Source organism: Oncorhynchus keta, unplaced genomic scaffold (genome assembly GCF_023373465.1).
Source record: "Oncorhynchus keta strain PuntledgeMale-10-30-2019 unplaced genomic scaffold, Oket_V2 Un_contig_29639_pilon_pilon, whole genome shotgun sequence".
Taxonomy (NCBI): domain Eukaryota; kingdom Metazoa; phylum Chordata; class Actinopteri; order Salmoniformes; family Salmonidae; genus Oncorhynchus; species Oncorhynchus keta.
Genome location: NW_026286652.1, coordinates 32501 through 56239, shown reverse-complemented (window position 1 = coordinate 56239; position 23739 = coordinate 32501). Strand labels below are relative to the sequence as shown.

At 42.1% G+C, this 23739-nt stretch overlaps 2 long non-coding RNA genes and 2 pseudogenes across 7 annotated transcripts; 3 read left to right on the top strand and 1 right to left on the bottom strand.

Moving 5' to 3' along the window:
• Nucleotides 1-114: 114 nt before the first annotated feature.
• LOC127923421 (major histocompatibility complex class I-related gene protein-like) lies at nucleotides 115-1523 on the top strand (annotated as a pseudogene).
• A 1294-nt stretch (nucleotides 1524-2817) lies between these two features.
• LOC127923422 (fumarylacetoacetase-like) overlaps nucleotides 2818-23739 on the bottom strand; it is a 30912-nt pseudogene continuing 9990 nt past the window's right edge.
• Nucleotides 3174-5134, top strand: LOC127923426 (uncharacterized). Its single transcript, XR_008114336.1, has 3 exons — nucleotides 3174-3818; nucleotides 4879-4977; nucleotides 5039-5134. It is a non-coding gene; the product is annotated as an uncharacterized LOC127923426 (long non-coding RNA).
• Nucleotides 7421-11185, top strand: LOC127923424 (uncharacterized). 6 transcript variants are annotated; one of them, XR_008114322.1, is made up of 4 exons: nucleotides 7421-7453; nucleotides 7774-7858; nucleotides 7944-8099; nucleotides 8353-11185. It is a non-coding gene; the product is annotated as an uncharacterized LOC127923424 (long non-coding RNA). The 6 variants fall into 6 exon arrangements; XR_008114321.1 differs by lacking the exon at nucleotides 7421-7453 and having other exon boundaries at nucleotides 7692-7858; nucleotides 8523-11185; XR_008114319.1 differs by lacking the exon at nucleotides 7421-7453 and having other exon boundaries at nucleotides 7693-7858; nucleotides 8438-11185.

Below are 23739 nucleotides of genomic sequence, written 5' to 3'. Positions count from 1 at the left end.
AGACTTGCTTTCATTGAGAATGACATATCTACAATGTACATTTCTACGTGAATTTGGTATTGTCTCCCAAAAAGCTACATAACCAACTGTGTAGCGCATTGTTATTCATAGCTAAAAGAAAGGGGAAGTCAGTCAGACACACTTGAGAGCTTAGAAACTTGCTACGCGAGGCTACATTTTCTAAATCATGGGCAAACTGTCTGTCTTTTTGTTTGTTCTTTCCTTTTGCACCATTGTCAACTCAGGTAATATGGACTATTTACTTTATCTCAACTCATTAAATGATTTGTTATGTTATAAAATATAAAATGTTCATAACTCATTTTAATATAACTGCTCTCCCAGGTTCAGGATCACATTCTCTGTGGGCACTTGCAACATATATCAACGGAGAGACGCCTTTCCCTGAGTTTACGGTTGTGGGGATGTTGGATGACATTCAAGTGACTTACTATGACTCCAACATGAAACACTTCATCTACAGGGGTCATAACACCTCAGACAAAATACATGATGACGAAGCTAAGAACGGAGATTTTGTATTTGGAGTTATGTACCACCACATGAAGGAGAGATACTTTCACCTAAAGCACCACTTGAATCTCACGGAAGGTGTTCAAGTTCAGCAAAGAATGGCTGGCTGTGAGATGTTGGACAATGGTGAACCAGCCCTGATCATGACAAAGAACATTTTCAATGCAGTTTTTGTAGATCATGCAATATATTACAACACGACACATTTTACATACGATGCTGGTCAACTACTGCAAGGATGGGATGGGATGAGACAAGCACAGGAAAAAATTCTGTATGAGAATGTTTTACTTACCCTTTGCATCAGAACACTGAAGACAATCCTGAAGAGAGAGAAGAACGTTGTGATGCGTAAAGTTCCTCCCAGACTCAGGTTGATAAAGAAAGAGGTTTCTGGAGGGTTCCAGATGAGCTGCCTGGCGTTTGGTTTCTATCCCCGCCACATCAACATGACCCTGCTGAGAGACGGCCAGCCAGTGGCAGAACAGGAGCTGACAGGGGGAGGTTCTGCCTAGTGGAGATGGGACCTACCAGCTGAGGAAGAGTCTGGAGGTCAGTACTGAGGAGCTAAAGAAGAGACACAACTACACCTGCACTGCCTCTCACCTCAGTCTGGACAACAAGCTGGATGTCAGTTGGGAGTCTGGGGCAGAGAGAGTTCACCTATCCACCCTCTCAGTTCTACTGGTGATGCTGCTGGTTGTTATTCTATTCAGCATTTTCATTTGTGTCAAAAGGAGGTGGAGATGCACTGCCTCACAGTCTGAACTTGCCAACGTTGATGCAACAGTGTCAGAGGAAATGAACCTGTCTTCAGATTCTGAGACCTAATACATTGTTGGGACACTGATGCAGCTTTGTCAATTCAGCTCAATTCACAATGAAAATATGACTGCCAGAGCACATTTGAGGGAAGACACAAAATGCATGAATGATTGTTATGGTCAGTCAATCTTCCCTTCCCCTCAATAAAGGACTGTAAAGGATCAGTTTGGGGAGACTGTTGACTAACAAATATCTGGTCATTAGTCCAGATCTGCATTTATATATTTTATATGCTGGTTTGGCATCCTGACCATTAACAAAGGTAATCTGCTAGTTAGACAGTTGAAGTCGTAAGTTTACATACACCTTAGGAAAATACATTTCAAGTCAGTTTTTCACAATTCCTGACATTTAATCCGAGTAAAAATTCCCGTTTTAGGTCAGTTAGATTCACCACTTTATTTTAAGTCACAATGAAATGTCACAATAATAGTAGAGAATGATTTAAAAAACTTGTATTTCTTGCATCACATTCCCAGTGGGTCAGAGGTTTACATACTCAATTAGTATTTTGTAAGAGGTTTACATACACTCAATTAGTATTTTGTAAGAGGTTTACATACACTCAATTAGTATTTGGTAGCATTGCCTTCCATTCCCCCAGTCAACAAAACAAGCTTCCATTCCCCGTCAACAAAACAAGCTTCCATTCCCCGTCAACAAAACAAGCTTCCATTCCCCGTCAACAAAACAAGCTTCCATTCCCCGTCAACAAAACAAGCTTCCATTCCCCGTCAACAAAACAAGCTTCCATTCCCCGTCAACAAAACAAGCTTCCATTCCCCCGTCAACAAAACAAGCTTCCATTCCCCCGTCAACAAAACAAGCTTCCATTTACCCTGTCAACAAAAGGATTTAAGGCTGATTTAAGAATACATAGTTAACCTTGTTACTTAATTTAGCACTTCATAGGCACTTACTATATTCTGTTGACCAACCCTGGAACGACCCTATAAAAGGATAGCTAAAACTGTCTGGTGAGAGAGAGTGAGATAGAGATGCTGAATTAATAAAAATAAAAAAATTAATTCATAAACACATGAAAACTTTATTGATTAGATATGCCAACAACATAGTAAAATAATATTCATTACAGATATTACCTAAAAGAGAACACCAGGCCTGACCCGTGAGCTAAGGGATACTAGACAGTGGGCAATATTTTCACGGTGTAACAATATTCAAATCTGTGCAAAATAATCTGTGTTTTAATATGCCACTTCAGCAAAGTGCAAAATAAAAAGGCCACTATTTATGAATCGCTCAGTTTATTCAACTCTAGTTAAATAATCCCCTTTTCATAACGCACATTGTTCAAGAAAAGTGTCAAATTAAATGATACTGCCAGATTATAATGCATTTTACAGTACTTTTGTACAGATTTTACCTACAGTATTTTACATCATAAAGATGTCACTCAGTAAGTCAATAGGATGAAAAGAAAACACAAAGTCACAGGAGTGTTGAAACATTTATAGTTTTTAGATGTCAGGTCCCAGTCCACATAGTTACAACATTATGGAATATAACACTGCTTCTGGCAACAATACTTTGGAATGATAAACAACAATTAAGATGAACATTTAAAGGGTCAATCCTGGATTGGTACGTACATTCATCCAACTGATTTGTTGTATTTAAAACCCCAGATTTTCCCTTTTAAAGGACTTCAGTAACAACATTACTCCCCCCAGGATGGAAGAGACATTGAGGGTGGATGATTCTCAGGGTTACAGGGCTGGTAGAATGGTCCCCGCACACGGTCCGAAACCCACCCTATACCCACTCCCCTCACAGTAACCTAGAGAGGGGGGAGACGAGTGAGAGAGGGAAAAATTAATTAAGGAAAACACAGACCAACAGGAACATCGAAACGTGTGTGTGTGTGTGTGTGTCTGTGTGAACATTGGCTAATAGAAGCTGTGGTCACTAACACACAGGTGACAGACCGAGGTTCAAATAGGATTGAAGTTCCTGATGGGAGGGGTTTGCACTCCTGAGAATATCCCATTGGTTCCATTAAGAAATGTCAGCTCAATCAAGTTGAAGTATTTATTTAAAATACTAATATTAGAAGGAAGAAAAACTACCACCATATTCCACCTGCCTTCCCAAACACTTCCTCTTTTCTGACTAGGACTGGTGTAGCTGATAGCTGCTTTATAGAGGGATGTTCTACTTACAGTGATATGTGGTTGTCTAACCTAGCTAACGTAAATTCATATAATAATAATGAATGCCATTTAGCAGACACTTTTATGCAAAGCCACTTATGTGTGCATATACAGTATTTTATATATGGGTGGTCCCGGGAATCAAACCCTGAATCCTGGCAAAAGAAGTGCCATGCTCTCACCAACTGAGCAATACAGTTTAATTGTTGAATGCACTGACTGTCAGCTAAATTACCAAAATGTACATCTAAACAACAACAGAGTTGTCTCTTGATTTCTGTAGAGGTTCTGTCTGTAACAGTGTTTGTAGTGAGCTCAGTAAGGTTGTATCATGGTTTCTATAGAGGTTCTGTCTGTAACAGTGTTTGTAGAGAGCTCAGTAAGGTTGCATCATGGTTTCTGTCGTGGTTCTGTCTGTAACAGTGTTTGTAGTGAGCTCAGTAAGGTTGTATCATGGTTTCTGTAGTGGTTCTGTCTGTAACAGTGTTTGTAGAGAGCTCAGTAAGGTTGTATCATGGTTTCTGTAGTGGTTCTGTCTGTAACAGTGTTTGTAGAGCTCAGTAGGTTGTATCATGGTTTCTGTAGAGGTTCTGTCTGTAACAGTGTTTGTAGTGAGCTCAGTAAGGTTGTATCATGGTTTCTGTAGTGGTTCTGTCTGTAACAGTGTTTGTAGAGAGCTCAGTAAGGTTGTATCAGCAGTCATGGTTTCTGTAGAGGTTCTGTCTGTAACAGTGTTTGTAGTCATGGTTTCTGTAGTGAGCTCAGTTCTGGTTTCTGTAACAGTGTTTGTAGGTTGTATCATGGTTTCTGTAGCTGTCTGTAACAGTGTTTGTAAGGTTGTATCATGGTTTCTGTAGTGGTTCTGTCTGTAACAGTGTTTGTAGAGAGCTCAGTAAGGTTGTATCATGGTTTCTGTATTCTGTCTGTAACAGTGTTTGTAGAGAGCTTAAGGTTGTATCATGGTTTCTGTAGAGGTTCTGTCTGTAACAGTGTTTGTAGAGAGCTCAGTAAGGTTGTATCATGGTTTCATGTTTGTTTCTGTTGTATCATGGTTTCTGGTTTCTGTCTGTAACAGTGTTTGTAGAGAGCTCAGGTTTCTGTAGTGGTTCTGTCTGTAAGTGTTTGTATCATGGTTTCTGTAGAGGTTCTGTTTGTAGTGAGCTGTAACAGTTTCTGTTTGTAGTGTTTGTAGAGAGCTCAGTAAGGTTGTATCATGGTTTCTGTAGTGTCTGTTGTTTGTAGTGAGCTGTCATGGTTTCTGTAACTGTCTGTAACAGTGTTTGTAGTGAGCATGGTTTCTGTAGGTTCTGTCTGTAACAGTGTTTGTATCATGGTTTCTGTAGAGGTTCTGTCTGTAACAGTGTTTGTAGAGAGCTCAGTAAGGTTGTATCATGGTTTCTGTAGAGGTTCTGTCTGTAACAGTGTTTGTAGAGAGCTCAGTAAGGTTGTATCATGGTTTCTGTAGTGGTTCTGTCTGTAACAGTGTTTGTAGAGAGCTCAGTAAGGTTGTATCATGGTTTCTGTAGAGGTTCTGTCTGTAACAGTGTTTGTAGAGAGCTCAGTAAGGTTGTATCATGGTTTCTGTAGAGGTTCTGTCTGTAGTTCTGTCTGTAGAGGTTCCATCAGTGTTATAAATAGGGTTCCACCCACCTGTAAGAGTGACCTCTCTCCATCTTTAGGAAGGTTCTTGTCTCTCTCCTCCCAGGTCCACGGTCTTAGAACCCTTCCACGACAACTCCAACATAGAACCAAAACTGTCTGGATCCTACACACAGAGACAGAGAGAGACAGGCAGAAAGAGAGAGAGAGACAGACAGGCAGACAGAGACAGGCAGGCAAAGAGAGACAGACAGACAGACAGAGCGAGAGAGAGACAGAGACAAAGCGAGAGAGAGAGTGAGTGAGTCAGGAGAGAGAGACAGACAATACTGAATAAACAACAACATTACATTACATTTAAGTCATTTAGCAGATAGAAAATGCTCACAGACACACTCAGAATAACACACACACTACCGTTCAGTTCAATAGTTTGGGGTCACTTAGAAATGTCTTTGTTTTTGAAAGAAAATCTAATTTTCTGTCCATTAAAATAACATCACATTGATCACAAATACATAGTAGACATTGTGAATGTTGTAAATGTCTATTGTAGCTGGAAACAGCAGCTTTTTGTAACGGAATATCTACATAGGCCCATTATCAGCAACCATCACTCCTGTGTTCCAATGGCACGTTGTGTTAGCTAATCCAGGTTTATCATTTTAGAAGGTAATTGATCATTAGAAAACCCTTTTGCAACTGTTAGCACAGCTGAAAACTGGCCTTTAGACTGGTTGAGTATCTGGAGCATCAGCGAGGTTCGATTACAGGACCAAAATGGCCAGAAACAAAGACGTTTTCTCTGAAACTCGTCAGTCTATTCTTGTTCTGAGAAATGAAGGCTATTCCATGCGAGAAATTACCAAGAAACGGAAGATCTCGTACAACGCTGTGTACTACTCCTTCACAGAAGAGCACAAACTGTCTCTGACCAGAATAGAAAGTGGGAGGAGTGGGAGTCCCCGGTGCACAACTGAGCAAGAGGACAAGTACATTAGAGTGTCTAGTTTGAGAAACAGACACCTCACAAGCCTTCAACTGGCATCTTCATTAAATATTACCCGCAAAACACCAGTCTCAATGTCAACAGTGAAGAGGCGACTTCGGGATGCTGGCTTTCTAGGCAGAGTTGCAAAGAAAAAGCCTTATCTCAGACTGGCCAATAAAAATAAAAGATTAAGATGGGCAACACAGACACTGGACAGACAAATCTAAGTTTGAGGTGTTCAGATCACAAAGAGGAACATTCATGAGACGCAGAAACAATGAAAAGATGCTGGAGGAGTGATGACGCTATCTGTCAAGGATGGTGGAGGCAATGTGATGGTCTGGGGGTGCTTTGGTGGTGGTAAAGTGGGAGATCTGTACAGGGTAAAAGGGATCTTGAAGAAGAAATGCTATCACCCCATTTTGCAACTATGCCATACCCTGTGGACGGCGCTTCATTGGAGCCAATTTCCTCCTACAACAGGACAATGACCCAAAGCACAGCTCCAAATGATGCAAGAACTATTTAGGGAAGAAGCAGTCAGCTGGTATTGTGGCTATAATGGAGTGACCAGCACAGTCACCAGATCTCAACCCTATTGAGCGGTTGTGGGAGCAGCTTGACCGTATGGTACGTAAGAAGTGCCCATCAAGCCAATCCAATTTGTGGAGATGCTTCAGGAAGCATGGGGTGAAATCTCTTCAGATTACCTCAACAAATTGACAACTAGAATGCCAACTCATTTCATGTATGCTTTCATGGAAAACAAGGACATTTCTAAGTGACCTCAAACTTTTGAACGGTAGTGTATATGCATGCACACACACACTCACCGGTCCACTGATGGTTCCTGAGGCCAGCAGGTCTCCAGGTCTGACGTTACAGCCATTGACTGTGTGATGGGCTAACTGTTGCTTCATAGTCCAGTACATATACTGGAGAGAGAAAGAGAGAGATGGAGAGAGAGAGAGAGAAGTGAGAGGGAAAGAGAGAAGTGAGTGACACACACCAACACACACAAACCATGTGAATACAATGCTGCACAATTTAAACACTTGCGCCCCAATCCACCCTTGCCCAGAACACATGTCAATATTGGACTATAAATTATGCCTTCCTGTATTATACTGATGTTAAAATGTTTATTCTATTCTACTGAGCCATTTACTTAATGTTAGTAGTCTTATATTTTATTATTGGTTATTGTTGTTGCATTGAAGGAACCTGCAAGTAAGCATTTGATTGGACGGTGTATACCATGTGTATCCTGTACATACCATTAATACAACATAACTGTAACACACACAGAAAGACAGGTCAAAAAGAGACAGTGAGTCAGTCAGAAAGACATCCTGTACATACCACTAATACAACATAACTGTAACACACACAGAAAGACATCCTGTACATACCACTAATACAACATAACTGTAACACACACAGAAAGACATCCTGTACATACCACTAATACAACATAACTGTAACACACACAGAAAGACATCCTGTACATACCACTAATACAACATAACTGTAACACACACAGAAAGACAGGTCAAAAAGAGACAGTGAGTCAGTCAGAAAGACATCCTGTACATACCACTAATACAACATAACTGTAACACACACAGAAAGACAGGTCAAAAAGAGGAGGTGAGTCAGTCAGAAAGACATCCTGTACATACCACTAATACAACATAACTGTAACACACACAGAAAGACAGGTCAAAAAGAGACAGTGAGTCAGTCAGAAAGACTTCCTGTACATACCACTAATACAACATAACTGTAACACACACAGAAAGACAGGTCAAAAAGAGGAGGTGAGTCAGTCAGAAAGACATCCTGTACATACCACTAATACAACATAACTGTAACACACACAGAAAGACAGGTCAAAAAGAGGAGGTGAGTCAGTTAGAAAGACATCCTGTACATACCACTAATACAACATAACTGTAACACACACAGAAAGACAGGTCAAAAGAGACAGTGAGTCAGTCAGAAAGACTTCCTGTACATACCACTAATACAACATAACTGTAACACACACAGAAAGACAGGTCAAAAGAGACAGTGAGTCAGTCAGAAAGACTTCCTGTACATACCACTAATACAACATAACTGTAACACACACAGAAAGACAGGTCAAAAAGAGACAGTGAGTCAGTCAGAAAGACTTCCTGTACATACCACTAATACAACATAACTGTAACACACACAGAAAGACAGGTCAAAAAGAGACAGTGAGTCAGTCAGAAAGACTTCCTGTACATACCACTAATACAACATAACTGTAACACACACAGAAAGACAGGTCAAAAAGAGACAGTGAGTCAGTCAGAAAGACTTCCTGTACATACCACTAATACAACATAACTGTAACACACACAGAAAGACAGGTCAAAAAGAGACAGTGAGTCAGTCAGAAAGACTTCCTGTACATACCACTAATACAACATAACTGTAACACACACAGAAAGACAGGTCAAAAAGAGACAGTGAGTCAGTCAGAAAGACTTCCTGTACCTCATCAGTCAAAGCCATTGGACTAAGAGACGTTCTCATCAGAGAAGATGGACTCCACTCACTCACCTCACCAATATATTGGTTACGTCCCAAATGGCACTCTATTCTCTTCATAGTGCACTACTGTTGAACAGGTCCCGTAGGGCTCCCCTGATGGTAAAAAGTAGTGCACTATGTAGGGATTTGGGTGCCATTTGGGACATAACCATAGTCTGTGTGAGTACTGAGTACTTGCCTACAATGGCAGATATTACAGCCTCCTAATGGCAGCTGTCAAGAGAGAGGGCTAATGAGACTTAAATCACACAGGATTTATTAATATCGTCTTCTGGTTAAAGGGGTAGTCCACCCAATTTTCATAAATCATTATATTTAGTAATATACACTGCTCAAAAAAATAAAGGGAACACTAAAATAACACATGAATGAATGAAATATTCTTATTACATTTTTCTTTACATAGTTGAATGTGCTGACAACAAAATCACACAAATTATCATTGGAAATCAAATTTATCAACCCATGGAGGTCTGGATTTGGAGTCACACTCAAAATTAAAGTGGAAAACCACACTACAGGCTGATCCAACTTTGATGTAATGTCCTTAAAACAAGTCAAAATGAGGCTCAGTAGTGTGTGTGGCATCCACGTGCCTGTATGACCTCCTGAGGGATCTCCTCCCAGACCTGGACTAAAGCATCCGCCAACTCCTGGACAGTCTGTGGTGCAACGTGGCTTTGGTGAATGGAGCGAGACATGATGTCCCAGATGTGCTCAATTGGATTCAGGTCTGGGGAACGGGCGGGCCAGTCCATAGCATCAATGCCTTCCTCTTGCAGGAACTGCTGACACACTCCAGCCACATGAGGTCTAGCATTGTCTTGCATTAGGAGGAACCCAGGGCCAACCGCACCAGCATATGGTCTCACAAGGGGACTGAGGATCTCATCTCGGTACCTAATGGCAGTCAGGCTACCTCTTGCGAGCACATGAAGGGCTGTACGGCCCCCAAAGAAATGCCACCCCACACCATGACTGACCCACCGCCAAACCGGTCATGCTGGAGGATGTTGCAGGCAGCAGAACATTCTCCACGGCGTCTCCAGACTGTCACATGTGCTCAGTGTGAACCTGCTTTCATCTGTGAAGAGCACAGGGCGCCAGTGGCAAATTGGCCAATCTTGGTGTTCTCTGGCAAATGCCAAACGTCTTGCACGGTGTTGGGCTGTAAGCACAACCCCCACCTGTGGACGTCGGGCCCTCATACCACCCTCATGGAGACTGTTTCTGACCGTTTGAGCAGACACATGCACATTTGTGGCTTGCTGGAGGTCATTTTGCAGGGCTCTGGCAGTGCTCCTCCTGCTCCTCCTTGCACAAAGGCAGAGGTAGCGGTCCTGCTGCTGGGTTGTTGCCCTCCGACGGCCTCCTCCACATCTCCTGATGTACTGGCCTAGGTAGTGCAGCTCATCCAGGATGGAACATCAATGCGAGCTTTAGCAAGAAGGTTTGCTGTGTCTGTCAGCGTAGTGTCCAGAGCATGGAGGCGCTACCAGGAGACAGGCCAGTACATGTGGTTATCACCTGCAGAACCCCTCCTTTATTGGGGGTGTCTTGCTAATTGCCTATAATTTCCACCTGTTGTCTATTCCATTTGCACAACAGCATGTGAAATTTATTGTCAATTAGTGTTGCTTCCTAAGTGGACAGTTTGATTTCACAGAAGTGTGATTGACTTGGAGTTACATTGTGTTGTTTAAGTGTTCCCTTTATTTTTTTGAGCAGTGTATGATCGTAATATTACCGTTATATTTTGTAATGTGTATCTTACCTTAGAAGTGGTCTAGAGACCAGTACTGTGACAGTATCTACGCTAAGTCTTTCATTTCATGGGCATTTGCGTTGAAACATTGAAACTCAATGGTCAATGCTAACCGTTAGCCTGTGCTGCCTCTGGCAAAGACATGTAAGGGTCATCGTAGATGCTGTCACTCCTGCACTCTTAACTGCCTCGGACATGACAAATATTAACAACTTAAGAAAATAGAGTGACCTATCCCTTTAATGCAGTAAACACTAATGTATCTCAATGAAGGAAGCAATCAATCATCTATTGCTGATTACAAATTATCTATAGGGATAGGTCACTATTTTCTTAAGTTGTTCATATTTGTCATGTCAGAGGCATCACAGTAGTGACCATGATGTATCGCTAATGTATCTCATCTACAGCTCGTCAAAACCCCTGGGCCAGTCCTGCATTCCATAAGAGCTGCATTCCATAAGAGCTGCATTCCATAAGAGCTGCATTCCAATTCAGAAAGTAAACCATATTCCAAATGTTCCCCATTGAAAATAATTGGAATTTTCGTGTACTTACTGAATTGACTGGAATTGAAATGGAATTGCCCCAACCAAGTCACAAGCAAAGTCTGGAGTAGAACAGTTCGTCTCTGCATTCTAAGTGCATGTTGAGTCAAGTTTGTTCAAGTCAAGTAAAATATATATATTATATATATATATACATACATACATACACACACACAATGACTTGTTCAACTACAATATTTTGTCTATTGATTGAGGCTACCAGACAGCCCTATTCATTATTTTGTCCACTAAATATTTTTATTATGTAAAAATTCATTTTAATATGGATCAAAGCTTGCACCCGCCCGCACGCTCTTACGCTGCGCAAATGTAACCTGTCATTACAGCCATAAACAGAGATTCATTTTTCAAAGTGCAAGACGCAGAAATAAACTGCGTTTTAAACCAGCATTTTAAGATGAAAGTCATTCATGTTAGCAGCCAATATCAACTAGGGATATCTTCTAACTCCTCTGGTGTCCAGAGAAACCAGGATAATAGGTCTGTATGCAGCGGAGGCACCTTGCCTGTCACTCTGGAGGGCCGCCTGTCTGCACCTTGCCTGTCACTCTGGAGGGCCGCCTGTCTGCACCTTGCCTGTCACTCTGGAGGGCCGCCTGTCTGCACCTTGCCTGTCACTCTGGAGGGCCGCCTGTCTGCACCTTGCCTGTCACTCTGGAGGGCCGCCTGCCTGCACCTTGCCTGTCACTCTGGAGGGCCGCCTGCCTGCACCTTGCCTGTCACTCTGGAGGGCCGCCTGTCTGCACCTTGCCTGTCACTCTGGAGGGCCGTCTGCCTGCACCTTGCCTGTCACTCTGGAGGGCCGCCTGCCTGCACCTTGCCTGTCACTCTGGAGGGCCGCCTGCCTGCACCTTGCCTGTCACTCTGGAGGGCCGCCTGTCTGCACCTTGCCTGTCACTCTGGAGGGCCGCCTGCCTGCACCTTGCCTGTCACTCTGAGGGCCGCCTGCCTGCACCTTGCCTGTCACTTGCTGGAGGGCCGCCTGTCTGCACCTTGCCTGTCACTCTGGTCAGGGGCCGCCTGTCTGCACCTGAGGGCCGCCTGCCTGTCACTCTGGAGGGCCGCCTGTCTGCACCTTGCCTGTCACTCTGGCAGGGCCGCCTGTCTGCACCTTGCCTGTCACTCTGGAGGGCCGCCTGTCTGCACCTTGCCTGTCACTCTGGAGGGCCGCCTGCCTGCAGCCTGTCACTCTGAGGCCTGTCACTCTGGGGGCCGCCTGTCTGCACCTTGCCTGTCACTCGAGGGCCGCCTCAGGGCCGCCTGTCTGCACCTTGCCTGTCACTCGAGGGCCGCCTGTCTGCACCTTGCCTGTCACTCTGCCTGTCAGGGCCGCCTGCCTGCAGCTCATTGCCAACTGGGAAGACCCTTTCTTCCTCACACATATCCTAATAAATTCACCAGAATATGTTAGTTCTACTTTATCCCATAATATTCAAGGCTGTGTGATGTTACAGCTATCTTCAGACATATAGCCAGTTACCACCCAAACTAGGATTATCTGAAATTTGAAAATGATCAATGAAATCGCCACGTAGCCTAGCGTTATTGTTCTGGAAAAGATGTGTCCGTAGTAGATTGCTAAACTGTAGATACGTGGTTCACTTTATATGGATAATATAAATGTAGTCTTACTCTGTTTTGACCAGGCAAACCGGAGAAAATGAAACGCTTTCTGAAGACTAATCTGGATATGAGCCTTTGTGAGCTAATGCAGATCACTGTTCATTGGTCAACAGTCAAGACGTGCAACTTGATGGTTCTGAAGCACAGATTAGATGTTTTTTAGACAATCATTTGGTGTAATACCGTGGGCCTATGCCTGAAAGTTTTAAAATTCAGTTTCATACTCACAACAAACATTCCCTCTAAACTTTCGGGGTGTGCAGTAATCTGTGAATGCAGTGCAGCTCACAGAAGAAATATCAGACACAAGACTCCCTCCACTTTCTAGACTTTTCCCTGTTAGTTAACACTATGGTTTCCCTTTCCTGTGGCGATTGTGATGGAATCAACACATTAGCCTCTGTCAATGCAACATACTGAACTAACCATGCTAGAGATGATGTTGTAGGCAGAACGCATCACAGTAGGATTCTATTGCAACGACTCAGCCCTACTCTACACAGACCGGCGGCATAACCAATCAGAGCTGCAGTAGGCCTATATGCAAAATGACCATTGCCACATATGGATCAATGCCATTAACTTTGAACTGGACTGTGTTTACAGCTGTGGTCATGAGTAGATGTGCTTGTTTTGAGATCAAAGCAAGAGCTTCATGTAGTCACGTGTTCATATTCTTTGCTATTTAGTGAGGTATTAGCCCAGTTCTAGATCATTTGTCATCAGCAATAGATGATTGATTGCTTCCTACAAGAACACAAAACATGTACATTTCTAGATATCTTTGAAAAGCAAGACAGATTAACATATATTTTTGTCTTAAAGGGGCAGTGTTGTATTTTGAGACCGGCTTAAATAAACTAAGTAACCAATAGTCATAGGGTAGCATAGTTTGTCTGATTCTCTGTAATAATGGTATGGGAATAATAATTAATTTGATTTTGTCAAATGGTTTCTTGCATCAAACACAAAAACATTTTCAGTCACCTCCTTGTCTGAAGGACAAGTGGATAAACAGGTTAATGTCAAGCCCTGCATTTTTTTATGGACTACAATGAACCCCACACATTGGCTGTTACTGTAGGCTGAATGATAGAACAGCTACTTCCATGTTAAAATGTTATGGGATGCATTTTCTCCACTCTGGTAGGCCTCCATTATGATCAAATAGCCAGTGTAGCCTACTTGGTCACTGTTAAAAAGATCTTAAAGCAGATACAGCCTCAGTGTTCACAGTAAACATGCACTGAAGTTGCACAGAATTTTCACAACGTTCAAGTTTGTGCTCATCAGAACTTAAATTATCTCAGTGCCAGAAACATTGAGGGAACATTGCTCACGACCCCACAAATAAATCTTTCTTCGCTTCGAGAAACACTGCTCTACCTCACCAGACCTGTATTAATTTACCGTTTTCTGGTCCAATCAGAGGGCCAAGTGTGTGTTTCACTAGCCAATCTGTTGCTCTCTGGCTACGTGGAGAGTAGTGTGCCACAAAAATGAGTGACAAATTATTTCAAGTCATCAGTCTCAAGTCAAACTTGGGTCCCAAGTCAAAGTCAAGCCTAAAGTTAATTTATTTTCTGTCAAATCTGAAGTCATCAAATATGTGACTCGAGTCAGACCTCGAGACCAAGTCATGTGACTCGAGTCCACAACTCTGCACATTGATGCAACTGTAGTAAACTATCCAAAGTCTACTTCAACTGCTTACCTTGAAGTTGGACTTGCATATAGTGGCTGCTTCCTTCATTGCCTCTCCTGAAAAAAAAACAACCCACAACAGTTGATTGAGACAGGATATCAACAACTGATATACCCCTCAATAATACCTCAGAATACATAGGAAGAGCAGTTGAGAGAGTCAGGACAGTGAGTCAGTGGAGAGTCATGAGAGGGAGTTAGAATGGAGAGTCAGTGGAGATAGACAGGAGAGAGAGTCAGGACAGAGAGTCACTGGAGAGTCATGAGAGAGTAGGGACAGAGGTCACTGGAGAGAGAGTCAGGACAGAGAGTCAGTGGTGAGAGTCAGAAGAGATAGTCAAGCTAGCGAGTTAGTGGAGAGTCATGAGAGATAGTCAGGACAGAGAGTCAGTGGAGAGAAAGTTAGTGGAGAGAGAGTCAGTGAGAGAGCAGTGGAAGAGGGAGATAGTAAGTGGAGAGAGAGAGTCAGTGGAGAGAGAGAGTCAGTGGAGAGAGCGAGTCAGTGGAGAGAGCGAGTCAGTGGAGAGAGCGAGTCAGAGAATCAGTGGAGAGAGAGAGTCAGTGGAGAGAGCGAGAGTCAGAGAATCAGTGGAGAGAGAGAGTCAGTGGAGAGAGCGAGTCAGAGAATCAGTGGAGAGAGAGAGTCAGTGGAGAGAGCGAGTCAGAGAATCAGTGGAGAGAGAGTCAGTGGAGAGAGAGAGAGTCAGAGAATCAGTGGAGAGAGTCAGTGGAGAGAGAGAGTCAGTGGAGAGAGAGAATCAGAGAATCAGTGGAGAGAGAATCAGTGGAGAGAGAGAGTCAGTGGAGAGAGCGAGTCAGAGAATCAGTGGAGAGAGAGTCAGTGGAGAGAGAGAGTCAGAGAATCAGTGGAGAGAGTCAGTGGAGAGAGAGAGTCAGAGAATCAGTGGAGAGAGAGTCAGTGGAGAGAGAGAGTCAGTGGAGGAGAGAATCAGTGGAGAGAGAGTCAGTGGAGAGAGAGAGTCAGAGAATCAGTGGAGAGAGAGTCAGTGGAGAGAGAGAGTCAGTGGAGAGAGCGAGTCAGAGAATCAGTGGAGAGAGAGTCAGTGGAGAGAGAGAGTCAGAGAATCAGTGGAGAAGAGTCAGTGGAGAGAGAGAGTCAGTGGAGAGAGAGAGTCAGAGAATCAGTGGAGAGAGAGTCAGTGGAGAATCAGAGAATCAGTGGAGAGAGAGTCAGAGAGAGAGAATCAGTGGAGAGAGAGAGAGTCAGTGGAGAGAGCGAGTCAGAGAATCAGTGGAGAGAGAGAGTCAGTGGAGAGAGAGAGTCAGAGAATCAGTGGAGAGAGAGTCAGTGGAGAGAGAGAGTCAGAGAATCAGTGGAGAGAGAGTCAGTGGAGAGAGAGTCAGAGAATCAGTGGAGAGAATCAGTGGAGAGAGAGAGTCAGAGAATCAGTGGAGAGAATCAGTGGAGAGAGAGAGTCAGAGAATCAGTGGAGAGAGAGAGAGTCAGAGAATCAGTGGAGAGAGAGAGTCAGAGAATCAGTGGAGAGAGAGAATCAGAGAATCAGTGGAGAGAATCAGTGGAGAGAGAGAATCAGAGAATCAGTGGAGAGAATCAGTGGAGAGAGAGAATCAGAGAATCAGTGGAGAGAATCAGTGGAGAGAGAGAATCAGAGAATCAGTGGAGAGAATCAGTGGAGAGAGAGAATCAGAGAATCAGTGGAGAGAGTCAGTGGAGAGAGAGAGAGTCAGAGAATCAGTGGAGAGAGAGAATCAGTGGAGAGAGAGAGTCAGAGAATCAGTGGAGAGAGAGAGTCAGTGGAGAGAGAGAGTCAGTGGAGAGAGTCAGTGGAGAGAGAGAGTCAGAGAATCAGTGGAGAGAGAGAGTCAGATAATCAGTGGAGAGAGTCAGTGGAGAGAGCGAGTCAGTGGAGAGAGAGAGTCAGAGAATCAGTGGAGAGAGAGAGTCAGTGGAGAGAGCGAGTCAGTGGAGAGAGCGAGTCAGTGGAGAGAGCGAGACAGAGAATCAGTGGAGAGAGAGAGTCAGTGGAGAGAGCGAGTCAGAGAATCAGTGGAGAGAGAGAGTCAGTGGAGAGAGAGAGTCAGTGGAGAGAGAGAGAGTCAGTGGAGAGAGAGAGAGTGGAGAGAGAGTCAGAGAATCAGTGGAGAGAGAGTCAGTGGAGAGAGCGAGTCAGAGAATCAGTGGAGAGAGAGAGTCAGTGGAGAGAGAGAGTCAGAGAATCAGTGGAGAGAGAGTGTCAGTGGAGAGAGAGAGTCAGAGAATCAGTGGAGAGAGAGAGTCAGTGGAGAGAGCGAGTCAGAGAATCAGTCAGTGGAGAGAGAGAGTCAGAGAATCAGTGGAGAGAGAGAGTCAGTGGAGAGAGCAGAGAATCAGAGAATCAGTGGAGAGAGAGAGTGGAGAGAGTCAGAGTCAGTGGAGAGAGAGTCAGAGTCAGAGAATCAGTGGAGAGAGAGTCAGTGGAGAGAGAGTCAGAGAATCAGTGGAGAGAGAATCAGTGGAGAGAGAGAGTCAGAGAATCAGTGGAGAGAATCAGTGGAGAGAGCGAGTCAGAGAATCAGTGGAGAGAGAGAATCAGTGGAGAGAGAGAATCAGAGAATCAGTGGAGAGAGAGATCAGTGGGGAGAGAGAGTGGAGAGATCAGAGAATCAGTGGAGAGAATCAGTGGAGAGAGAGAGTCAGAGAATCAGTGGAGAGAGAGAATCAGTGGAGAGAGAGAGTCAGAGAATCAGTGGAGAGAGAGAGTCAGTGGAGAGAGAGAGTCAGTGGAGAGAGAGAGTCAGTGGAGAGAGAGAGTCAGTGGAGAGAGAGAGTCAGTGAGAGAGAGTCAGTGGAGAGAGAGAGTCAGGATAATCAGTGGTAGAAGAGTCAGTGGAGAGGCAGTGTGTCAGTGGAGAGAGAGAGAAAACCCAACATCAGTGGAGAGAGCGAGTCAGTGGAGAGAGCTGAGACAGAGAATCAGTGGAGAGAGAGAGTCAGTGGAGAGAGCGAGTCAGAGAATCAGTGGAGAGAGAGAGTCAGTGGAGAGAGAGAGTCAGTTCAGTGGAGAGGCTAGAGAGAGCTGAGATCAGTGGAGAGAGCGAGTCAGAGAATCAGTGGAGAGAGAGTCAGTGGAGAGAGCCATCCGAGTCAGTGGAGAGAGCGAGTCAGAGAATCAGTGGAGAGAGAGAGTCAGTGGAGATAGAGTCAGTGGAGAGAGTAAAATACAGTCAGTGGAGATGGAGAGAGTCCAGACCACCCGAGAAAATCAGTGGAGACCACCCGCAGAGTCAGTGGAGATAATGTAAATACATCCAGAGCAGATAATGTAAAAATACATCCAGACCACCCGAGTAATGCGAGTCCACAGTATAATGTAAATCAGTGGATCCACAGTAGCGAAATACATCCAGACCAGCCGCAGTATAGAGAATCAGTGGAGACAGTAGAGTCAGTGGAGTATAATGAAATGCATCCTGACCATCCACAGTATAGTAATGTAAAATACATCCAGACCACCCGCAGTCAATGTAATGTAAAAATCATCCAGACCATCCACAGTATAATGTAATGTAAAATACATCCTGAATCAGTATAATGTAATGTAAAATACATCCAGACCACCCGCAGTATAATGTAATGTAAATACATCCTGACCATCCACAGTATAATGTAATGTAAAATACATCCAGACCACCCGCAGTATAATGTAATGTAAAATACATCCAGACCATCCACAGTATAATGTAATATAAAATACATCCTGACCATCCATAGTATAATGTAAAATACATCCTGACCATCCATAGTATAATGTAAAATACATCCTGACCAGCCACAGTATAGTGGAGAGTAAAATACATCCTGGATCCACAGTATAATGTCATGTAAAGACATCCAGACCATCCACAGTATAAATGTAATGTAAAATACAACCAGACTAATGTAATGTAAAATACACCCAGACTCTAATATAATGTAAATACACCCAGACCACCCATAATGTATTGTAAAATACACCCAGACCACCCATAATGTAATATAAAATACATCCAAGGTATAATGTAAAATACATCCTGACCATCCATAGTATAATGTAAATACATCCTGACAAGTCATAATGTAATGTAAAATACATCCTGACCATCCACAGTATAATGTCATGTAAAATACATCCCTGACCATCCACAGTATAAATGTAATGTAAAATACATCCTGACCATCCACCAACATGTAAAATACATCCTGACCATCCACAGTATAAAATGTAATGTAAAATACATCCTGACCATGTATAATGTCATGTAAAATACATCCTGACCATCCATACCTTTCATCCTGACCATCCATAGTATAATGTAAAATACATCCTGAAGCCACAGTATAATGAAGTAAAATACATCCTGACCATCCATAGTATAATGTAAAATACATCCTGACAATCCACAGTATAATGTCATGTAAAATACATCCAGACCATCCATAGTATAATGTAATGTAAAAATACATCCAGACCACCCATAATGTAATGTAAAATACATCTGACCATCCACAGTATAATGTCATGTAAAATCCAGACCATCCACAGTATAATGTCATGTAAAATACACCCAGACCACCCATAATGTAATGTAAAATACATCCAGACCACCCATAATGTAATGTAAAATACATCCTGACCATCCACAGTATAATGTCATGTAAACCCTCCAGACCATCCACAGTATAATGTCATGTAAAAATACACCCAGACCACCCATAATGTAATGTAAAATACATCCAGACAACCCATAATGTAATGTAAAATACACCCAGACCACCCATAATGTAATATAAAATACATCCAGACCAACCACAGTATAATGTAATGTAAAATACATCCTGACCATCCACAGTATAATGTAATGTAAAATACATCCAGACCATCCACAGTATAAATGTAATGTAAAATATACCCAGACCACCCATAATGTAATGTAAAATACATCCAGACCACCCATAATGTAAAATACATCCAGACCACCCATAATGTAATGTAAAATACATCCAGACCATCCACAGTATAATGTAATGTAAAATACATCCTGACCATCCATAGTATAATGTAATGTAAAATACATCCTGACCATCCACAGTATAATGTAATGTAAAATACATCCAGACCATCCACAGTATAATGTAATGTAAAAATACATCCTGACCATCCACAGTATAATGTAATGTAAAATACATCCAGACCATCCACAGTATAAATGTAATGTAAAATACACCCAGACCATCCACAGTATAATGTAATGTAAAATACATCCAGACCATCCACAGTATAATGTAATGTAAAATACATCCAGACCACCCACAGTATAAATGTAATGTAAAATACACCCAGACCACCCGTCATCCTGACCATCCACAGTATAATGTAATGTAAAATACATCCAGACCATCCACAGTATAATGTAATGTAAAATACATCCAGACCATCCACAGTATAAATGTAATGTAAAATACACCCAGACCACCCATAATGTAAAATACATCCTGACCATCCACAGTATAATGTAAAAAATACATCCAGACCATCCACAGTATAATGTAAATGTAAAATACATCCAGACCATCCACAGTATAATGTAAAATACATCCTGACCATCCACAGTATAATGTAATGTAAAATACATCCAGACCATCCACAGTATAAATGTAATGTAAAATACACCCAGACCATCCACAGTATAATGTAATGTAAAATACATCCAGACCATCCATAGTATAATGTAAAATACATCCTGACCATCCACAGTATAATGTCATGTAAAATACATCCAGACCATCCATAGTATAATGTAATGTAAAATACATCCAGACCACCCATAATGTAATGTAAAATACATCCTGACCATCCACAGTATAATGTCATGTAAAATACATCCAGACCATCCACAGTATAATGTCATGTAAAATACACCCAGACCACCCATAATGTAATGTAAAATACATCCAGACCACCCATAATGTAATGTAAAATACATCCTGACCATCCACAGTATAATGTCATGTAAAATACATCCAGACCATCCACAGTATAATGTCATGTAAAATACACCCAGACCACCCATAATGTAATGTAAAATACATCCAGACAACCCATAATGTAATGTAAAATACACCCAGACCACCCATAATGTAATATAAAATACATCCAGACCAACCACAGTATAATGTAATGTAAAATACATCCTGACCATCCACAGTATAATGTAATGTAAAAATACATCCAGACCATCCACAGTATAAATGTAATGTAAAATATACCCAGACCACCCATAATGTAATGTAAAATACATCCAGACCACCCATAATGTAAAATACATCCAGACCACCCATAATGTAATGTAAAAATACATCCAGACCATCCACAGTATAATGTAATGTAAAATACATCCTGACCATCCATAGTATAATGTAATGTAAAATACATCCTGACCATCCACAGTATAATGTAATGTAAAATACATCCAGACCATCCACAGTATAATGTAATGTAAAATACATCCTGACCATCCACAGTATAATGTAATGTAAAATACATCCAGACCATCCACAGTATAAATGTAATGTAAAATACACCCAGACCATCCACAGTATAATGTAATGTAAAATACATCCAGACCATCCACAGTATAATGTAATGTAAAATACATCCAGACCATCCACAGTATAAATGTAATGTAAAATACACCCAGACCACCCATAATGTAATGTAAAATACATCCAGACCATCCACAGTATAAATGTAATGTAAAATACACCCAGACCACCCATAATGTAATGTAAAATACATCCAGACCATCCACAGTATAAATGTAATGTAAAATACACCCAGACCACCCATAATGTAAAATACATCCTGACCATCCACAGTATAATGTAATGTAAAATACATCCAGACCATCCACAGTATAATGTAATGTAAAATACATCCAGACCATCCACAGTATAAATGTAATGTAAAATACACCCAGACCCATAATGTAATGTAAAATACATCCAGACCATCCACATATAAATGTAATGTAAAATACACCCCACCCATAATGTAATGTAAAATACATCCTGACCATCCACAGTATAATGTAATGTAAAATACATCCAGACCATCCACAGTATAAATGTAATGTAAAATACACCCAGACCACCCATAATGTAATGTAAAATACATCCTGACCATCCACAGTATAATGTAATGTAAAATACATCCAGACCATCCACAGTATAAATGTAATGTAAAATACACCCAGACCACCCATAATGTAATGTAAAATACATCCTGACCATCCACAGTATAATGTAATGTAAAATACATCCAGACCATCCACAGTATAAATGTAATGTAAAATACACCCAGACCACCCATAATGTAATGTAAAATACATCCAAACCACCCATAATGTAATGTAAAATACATCCAGACCATCCACAGTATAATGTAATGTAAAATACATCCAGACCACCCATAATGTAATGTAAAATACATCCAGACCATCCACAGTATAAATGTAATGTAAAATACACCCAGACCACCCAGTATAATGTAATGTAAAATACATCCAGACCACCCATAATGTAATGTAAAATACATCCAGACCACCCATAATGTAATGTAAAATACATCCAGACCACCCATAATGTAATATAAATACATCCAGACCACCCGCAGTATGCTATAGGGCAGCAGGACCACCAGGTCTATACTATATAACACTACTATACTGTTTGTGTTCTTCACCTGGACAGTGTTGGGCTCAGCGAAGGGCAGCAGGGCCTCCATAGGAACCACCCAGGGTGAGATGGTTGTCCCAAAGTTCTTCCCCAGAAACGGACCCAGAGGAACGTACTCCCACGCCTGGATATCCCTGGCTGGAACACACACAGGAAGAAGAGTGGTTACCCTTTATTTTACCATTAGATGCTGGTATTTACTGAATATTCCTCAGTGGACACACAGATCACAGGTAGGTTTGAATACTATGTAACCTGCCCAGTGATGAGTCCATCCTATGTTGATTGGATGATCGTAGACCAACACAGCTAAAGTATCTGTACTAACAGTACCTTTGCATAGCTTCAAAACCTTGGTATTGTGGAGGTGAAGTTGTGGGATGTTCAACTGAACTACTGGTCTTTTTGACTATTGACAATCCAGGAACTATTCTATGAAATATTGTGTTGAGGGATGTGATAAATGATCATGTACTGTAGTCAGCAGGAAAATCTATTTCAACTCTCAATACCCCTCTACTCTACATATTAACCCAGGTGGAACCTGGCTCAGACTCCTTACATCTGGGAGTCTGAGCCGCAGGGGTGGAAAACGCATCCCAAATGGCACCCTATTCCCTATATAGTGCATTCCTTTTGACCAAAGCCCTTAGAGTGCTAATACACTGAGGGGACAAAACATTATGAACACCTGCCTTTTCCATGACAGACTGACCAGGTGAAAGCTAAAATCCCTTATTGATGTCACTTGTTAAATCCACTTCAATCGGTGTAGATGAAGGGAGGAGACAGGATAGATAAGGATTATTAAGCCTTGAGACAATTGTGACAGTGTGTATATGTGCCATTCAGAGGGTGAATGGGAAAGACAAAAGATTTAAGTGCATTTGAACGGGGTATGGTAGTAGGTGCCAGGCGCACTGGTTTGTGTCAAGAACTGCAACGCTGCTGGGTTTTTCCACACTTTTCTGTGTGTATCAAGTTTTTCCACAGTTTCCTGTGTGTATCAAGAATGGTCCACCACCCAAAGGACATCCAACCAACTTGACACAACTGTGGGAAGCATTGGAGTCGATATGGGATCTGGCAAACGAACAATAAGGTGAAGCCTAGTAGGCTGCGTTCCAAATAGCACCCTATTCCCTACAGTGGTTTTAAAAGTACCCAATTGCCATACTTAAGTAAAGATACCTTAATAGAACATTAAAAGTGAAAGTCACCCAGCATTATACTACTTGAGTAAAAGACTAAAAGTATTTGGTTTTAAATATCGTTAAGTATAAATAAAAATTCCTTATATTTAACAAAAGACGGCACACTCCACCACCAGACATAATTCCACCACTCAAATCATTTACAGATAGCCAGGGCACACTTATATTTAAGATAGCCAAACACAGACATCATTTACAGATAGCCAGGGGACTCCACCACTCAGACATCATTTACAGATAGCCAGGGGCACACTCCACCACTCAGACATCATTTACAGATAGCCAGGGGCACACTCCACCACTCAGACATCATTTACAGATAGCCAGGGGAACAGTCCACCACTCAGACATCATTTACAGATCTCCACCACTCAGACATCATTTACAGATAGCCAGGGGCACACTCCACCACTCAGACATAAT